The 6,668-nt window shown below is 45.3% G+C and overlaps 1 non-coding gene across 1 annotated transcript; it reads right to left on the bottom strand.

Annotated features, from left to right (window-relative positions):
• Positions 1-819: 819 nt before the first annotated feature.
• On the bottom strand, positions 820-892 carry TRNAR-CCU (transfer RNA arginine (anticodon CCU)). Its single transcript has one exon. It is a non-coding gene; the product is annotated as a tRNA-Arg (tRNA).
• Between the last annotated feature and the right edge of the window lie 5,776 nt (positions 893-6,668).

Genomic DNA, 6,668 nt, shown 5'->3' with positions numbered 1-6,668 from the left:
GGAAGCTGGAGAATTCTGGAAGATGCCCTGTTTGAGGGCAGTGGTCCATTCTAAGTTCATATTGCTGCTGCTGCTAAGTCACTTCAGTTGTGTCCGACTCTGTGTGACCCCGTAGATGGCAGCCCACCAGGCTCCCCCGTCCCTGGGATTCTCCAGGCAAGAACACTGGAGTGGCTTGCCATTTCCTTCTCCAATGCATGAAAGTGAAAAGTGAAAGTGAAGTCGCTCAGTCATGTCTGACTCTTAGCGACCCCACGGACTGCAGCCTACCAGGCTCCTCCACCCATGGGATTTTCCAGGCAAGAGTACTGTAGTGGGGTGCCATTGCCTTCTCTGAAGTTCAGATTAGACATGCTAAATTGGATACCTTTGGGATCTTCAAGGGGAGGTTTTGAGAGGTGGAGTATACTATTCAGAGGACAAGTTTGGGCTGGAATGATTAATATTTTCGTCTTATGTATTTTAGGAATTAATTGAAATAGTAGATCTGGATTAAATGACTTAATTTAATTTGAGAAGAGATTAAAAAGATATAGGAGAGAAGGGATATAGGAGAGAGGAAACTTAGAGCCAGACCTGGAGGACTGGAGCAGAGGAGACCTACAAACCCCTCTCTCTTCAGAGAAGTAGAAACAGAACAGAAAAATGGTTTGTTATGGGAGCAAGGAGACAGTGTTTCAAAAAGTGGATGGCTCACAAGGGCTTTGCTAATTTTAAAAATGTACTTATTTGGCTGTGCCAGGCATTAGTTGTTACAAACATGACCTTCAGTCTTTAATGCAGCATGCGGAGTCTTTAGTTGTGCCATGTGGGATCTAGTTCCCTGACCAGGAATCGAACCCAGACCCCCTGCATTAGGAGTACAGAGTCTTAGCCACTGGACCACCAGGGAAGTCCCTCTGATAGTTGTTGGAAAGTCAAGTAGGACCGTTAGTCTCCAAAGATGGCCCTCAAATGAATTATGCCTCCTGAAATTCACACTTCATGTAGTACCCTCCCACACTGAATGAGGCCTGGGTTTGTTCAACTAATAGAATTTGTAACTTTGGAGGATAGGTCATATGAAGCTTGCAGTGTCAACCTTGGTCTCTTGAAATGCTTGCTCAGAGGGATGCCAGCCACCATGTAAAAAGTCTTAGACCATCATGCTGTGAAGAAGGCTAAACTGACTATGCAGATGCCGTGGAGAGAGAGAGATGATGCCTGGCTGCCTCCCGGTTGTGGCAGCTGTTCCAACCTGGGTACCAAACATGCAAGGCGTGAGTCACCTTAGTGTCAAGATGACACGAGCCCTTTGAGACAACCCAAGTAAGACCTGCCCAGCTTATCCCAGTCAATCAATAGAATCACAAGAAAGAAAAAAGGAATTCTTGTTTCAAGCCACTAAATTTTATACTAGAATAAGATGGAATTGAAATAAAATGTCTGCTTGAGTTGGTCGTATGGAGGCCATTATTATTTCTAGGAGCTACAGTGCAGAAGCGAGACCAGACCTAAATGGGTTAAGAGTGGGTAGAAACTGAAGAAATTAAGAAGGCATAGAGGACTGCTTTCTGGAGAACTTTGGCTATGGGTGGGGAAGAGATAGAAAGGATGGTAGTTGGAAGAGGAAATGAGACAAGGCAGAGTTTTTCTGATAGTCTCTAACATACACACACACACACACACACACACACAATGGGATGCTCAGTTCAGTTCAGTTCAGTTGCTAAGTTGTATCTGACTCTTTGAGACCCCATGAACCGCAGCACACCAGGCCTCCCTGTCCATCACCAACTCTCGGAGTCGACCCAAACCCATGTCCATTGTGTCGGTGATGCCATCCAACCATCTCATCCTTGGTCATCCCCTTCTCCTGCCCTCAATGGGATGGTCAGTTCAGTTCAGTTCAGTCGCTCAGTTGTATCTGACTCTTTGCGACCCCATGAATCACAACACACCAGGCCTCCCTGTCCATCACCATCTCCCGGAGTTTACTCAAACTCACGTCCATTGAGTCGGTGATGCCATCCAGCCATCTCATCCTCTGTCGTCCCCTTCTCCTCCTGCCCCCAATCCCTCCCAGCATCAGAGTCTTTTCCAATGAGTCAACTCTTCGCTTAGCCATAAAAAAGAATGAAATCCTGCCATTTGCAACAGTATGGATGGACCTTGAAGGTATTATACTAAGTGAAATAAATCAGACAAAGACAAATACCCTATGTTTTCACTCAGATGTGGGATCTAAAAAAATGAATGAGCAAAATGAAAATAAAAACAAACTTGGACACAGAGAACAGATTAGTGGATACAAGAGGGGAAGTTGGTTGGGTGGGGGGGAGTCTGTGAAATGGGTGAGGTGGGCCCATTGTATGGTGACAGATGGCAGCTAGACTTGTCATGGTGATCACTCTGTAGTGCATACAGATGTCAAATCATAATGCTGTACACCTGAAATAAATAAATAAATAAATAAATAAATAAATAAATAAATATAGAAGTTGCCCTTGCATGCTGGCTCAGTCATTTCTGACTCGTGACCCTGTATAGCTTCTCTGTTTCTTAATATATTTGAAATTTTCTATGATCAAAAGTTTTAAAAACTGTTCTGAAATATATTCTTCATTCTACTAAGTATTTATAGATAACAAGTTAACATTCAGTGGTGGTAACTGAGTTTAAAATATGTCCTACTGATGCATACTTCTCCTAGGATACTGGAGAGAATTCCCCATTCCAGTGATACTCTACAATGGAAGGAAAAAAGAGCCAGAGGGAAGGACTGGGTCGAGAGCACAAGACTGAACATATAGGAGAGAGGAGGCGTATGGCACTGCAAAAGTTCTGAGGAGGAAGGTGAGGTGGGATCCCGGATCCAGGTCAAGGTGAGGGATGGGTCCAGTGGAGAGAAGTATGTGAGGGTGGGTGGGGCAGAGGAGGTTGAAGCCTAGAGGAGGAAGGAATTCTCATTGTTGTTGTTCAGTCACTCAGTCGTGAGTGACCCCAATTCTTTGTGACCCCATAGACTGCAGCACACCAGGCTTCCCTGTCCTTCAGTATCTTCTGGAGTTTGCTCAAATTTAAGTCCATTGAGTCAGTGATTTCATCCAACCACCTCATCCTCTGTCACCCCCTTCTCCTGCCATCAATCTTTCCCAGCATCAGGGTCTTTTCTAATGAGTTGGCTTTTCGCATCAGGTAGCCAAAGTATTGTAACTTCAGCTTCAGCATCAGTCCTTCCAATGACTATTCAGGATGGATTTCCTTTAGGATTGACTGGTTGGATCTCCTTGCAGTCCCAAGGGACTCTCAAGAGTTTTCTCCAGCACCACAGTTTGATGACATCAATTCTTCAGCACTCAGCCTTCTTTATGGTCCAACTCTCGCATCTGTACATGACCACTGGAAAAACCATAGCTTTGACCATAGGGACTTTGGTCAGAAAAGTGATGTTTCTGATTTTTAACATGCTGTCCAGGTTTGAAATAGCTTTTCCTCCAAGGAGAAAGGAATTCTCAATGGACAGCCTCTAAATTTTCAGAGATTAGGAGAAAATTCAAATGCTACAAGGTGATGGGATTGGTAATCAGGAAGTTGTAGTTGGAAGAGAATAGAAGAGATATGTGGAGAAAGAAATGGCAACCCACTCCAGTAGTCTTGCCTGGAGAATCCCATGGACGGAGGAGCCTGGTAGGCTACAGTCCATGGGGTTGCTAAGAGTCAGACATGACTGAGTGACTTCATTTTCACTATTCACTTTTATGCATTGGAGAAGGAAATGGCAACCCACTCCAGTATTCTTGCCTAGAGAATCCCAGGGATGGAGGAGCCTGGTGGGCTGCCGTCTATGGGGTTGCACAGAGTTGGACACGACTGAAGCAACTTAGCAGCAGCAGCAGAAGAAGAAATATGATAAAGTTATTCAGGTGGGTAGGGAGTGAATTTACTAGGGCAACAGAATGGAATTGCAGGAAAGTTTAGAACTGAACAATAGACCAGGGACTTTTAGCAGGCTAAGGAAAACAATGAAAGGAAAATGTTAATGAACTGGGGGGGAAGAGAAGCCTTGCTAATCTGGCTGTACTGGTGGTGTTGATGAATGAACCCACTTTGAGGGATGTGGTCTCAGGAAGAGGGTCTAGGGAGCAGCCACCTGCATGTTTTAAGAGTCCAGGTGATTTGGATGCAACTGCAGGTGGTTCTTGGACCACTGTTTGAGAAACACTGCCCTGGGGGCTGGAAGGGAGTGAGGCTGGATTGGGGCAGGAGGGCTGTCACGTCCCAGTGGGGAAGCCCGATGGACAGACAACAGGACCTGAGTCTCTGTTGTTCCAGGTGGCCCTGTAGCTTCCTTGGCCCCTGGGAGGGGCTCAGACCCAAACGTGGGTGGCCTTCAAAGTAACCCTGCCTGTGCTTGCCCCAGGGACTTCTCACCCATGGACTGTCACAACTGGAATTTTTGTTGTTTGTTGTTTGTTTTTGCAACTTTTGATTCCAGAAATAAAAATGGGCTTTCAAAATCAACCAACCGACCAATCAACACTGTTGAAGTTGGCACGTTTGGGCTAATTGTTTTCCTTTTCATTTAGGCTTATTTCCGACCGAGTGTGAGGTAGCACTTTCAAGTAAATCTTTGGTAATTCCTAAGCATCAAGCAATTGCCTTCATTTCCCAGCAGGACATCCTAAAGTGGGTTCATTTGGAGAGAGAACAAGAAGAGCAGTTTTTATAGCTTAAGGCCTGAAAGAAAACAGCTTTTTTTTTCCTTGACAATCATAATCCACTCATGCTTTAAAAATGCATTTCAAAATCAAAATCAAAAGGAGAGTTTGGAATGTGCTAGAAGGATGTAACAAGACATTTTATGAGCCAGTTTATCTATAATCTAGATAAATTTACATCTTGTGTCTCTTCTCTTGAAACTTCCTCAGCCATAGACTCTCTGTGTTGCCTAGATGTCAAAGAATTAAGCCTGTGTTGAATTAACAGAAGTAACAGGGGTACAGAGGGAATTGCTTTCTTTTATCACGGTCTCTACTGTGACTCTCTGATTTTAATTTCCAGTGGCAGGATGAAGGAAAGGCCAGTACTGCGGGAGCAGAGCATGGCCTGAATAAAGGCCTGGAGGCCGGCAGGTCATGGGGCTGCTGCCTGCGAGGCCGGACTGAGGCAGAGAGGAAACAGGGCTGGCTTGATAGGGGAGCTGGATTAGGGAGGTTGAGCGGGGGGGCGGGGGGAGGGGGGGGGGCTTTGAGTGGTGCCTGGGGAAATCCTGAGCCATTTAAATGAGCCATTTAAATCTGACAGGCAAATTGGTGTTTTAAGAAGATTTACCAGGCAGTGATGTGCAGGATGAGCTAGAGTGGGTGGGGGCAGTGTGTGTATGTGTGTACGCATTGGGGGGTGGGTTGACAGAAGAGGGGAGAATGAAGCTAGGAGAATAAAGTTTCTGCTTTGAGACGCACTTACTGAGCACCTACCCTTTATCTTGCCTTGTGCCGAGCACCAGCTTCACATGCGCTCTCTCTCAGTGAATACAACCAGCATCCACTCTTTTGTCAAAGCTGGAACCTCCAAGTCCTCCCTGACATTTTCCTTCCCTTTTCTCCGCAGTCTATCAAGCTGTCCCATCAACTTTGAAACACGTTGAATCAGGCCATGTCCCTCAACAGAAACCCTGCAGTGGGTTCCCCACCGCCTTCAAGGGAAAAGTCCAAATCCTCAGCAAATCTGGGAGGTCCTTGGAACATGGGTTTTGCTTAGTTTTCTCCCTGCTTCCCAGGGCTCTTGGCTCTCCCGCCTTAAAGCCTGGGGTGTGGCCATGCGAAACGCTATTGGTAATCCTGAGAAGTCTCTTCTCCCTTGTGATGACATCCTCCATTGTACCCCTCCCCTCTGACTCATTCTTCAGAATACATTTAGCCATCCCATCCTCTTGGCTCTTTCTGGCCACTGGTACCTCCTGGGTGAGTGCTTTCAAAGAACTGTTGCTACTGCTGTCCTAGAGCTTGCCCCAACACATTGTCCCTGGTAGCTCTTTCCTCAGTATGTGAGCTTCAAGAGGCACCTTCCAGGGACCGCATCTTCCTCTTCACCCAGCACCCTCCTGACACATAAAAGGTGCTTAGTAAATATTCAACAAATGGGAATGGATGAAGGTACAAGAATCTGGGTGGTGGGGGTAGGGAAGGAGTGTTGGTCTCATTTTACAGATAAAGAAACTGAGGATCAGGGAGTGATTTAATAATCTGTCCAAGTCTTCTCAGCTTCGCAGCTCGAAATCCACTTCAGGGTCGCTAATTTATTGTCTCTTTCTTGCAGTCACAAAATAGAAATCATCAAGGAAAAGAGCTCTGTGTACAGCACCTTCGATTTTGGCTGATGGTTCAGAAAGCTAGCAGTAGGGCCACTTCAGGAGTGAGTGTAACAATAAATGAAAAGGTGTTGCTATATTAGTAGGGGATTTCATAAACTGGAGTATTATTAGGTTTGGGGATTGCAAAAGGCTAAGAGACCAAATGAACCATTTCCAACATAAATTGAATATTTATTTCAGTGGAAATTATTCAAATCACAAATCCTCCCTGTTTCTGAAAGCTGAAGGAGGATCTGGTTGCATGTGTTCATTGCCATTTTTTGTTTCTCCAATAAATGTTCGTTGCCTACCTTTTTTTTTTTTTTTTGATTGA

Source organism: Bubalus kerabau, chromosome 15 (genome assembly GCF_029407905.1).
Source record: "Bubalus kerabau isolate K-KA32 ecotype Philippines breed swamp buffalo chromosome 15, PCC_UOA_SB_1v2, whole genome shotgun sequence".
Classification (NCBI taxonomy): domain Eukaryota; kingdom Metazoa; phylum Chordata; class Mammalia; order Artiodactyla; family Bovidae; genus Bubalus; species Bubalus kerabau.
The sequence above is the reverse complement of the archived record's forward strand: the minus strand, read 5'-3'. Positions and strand labels throughout refer to the sequence as shown.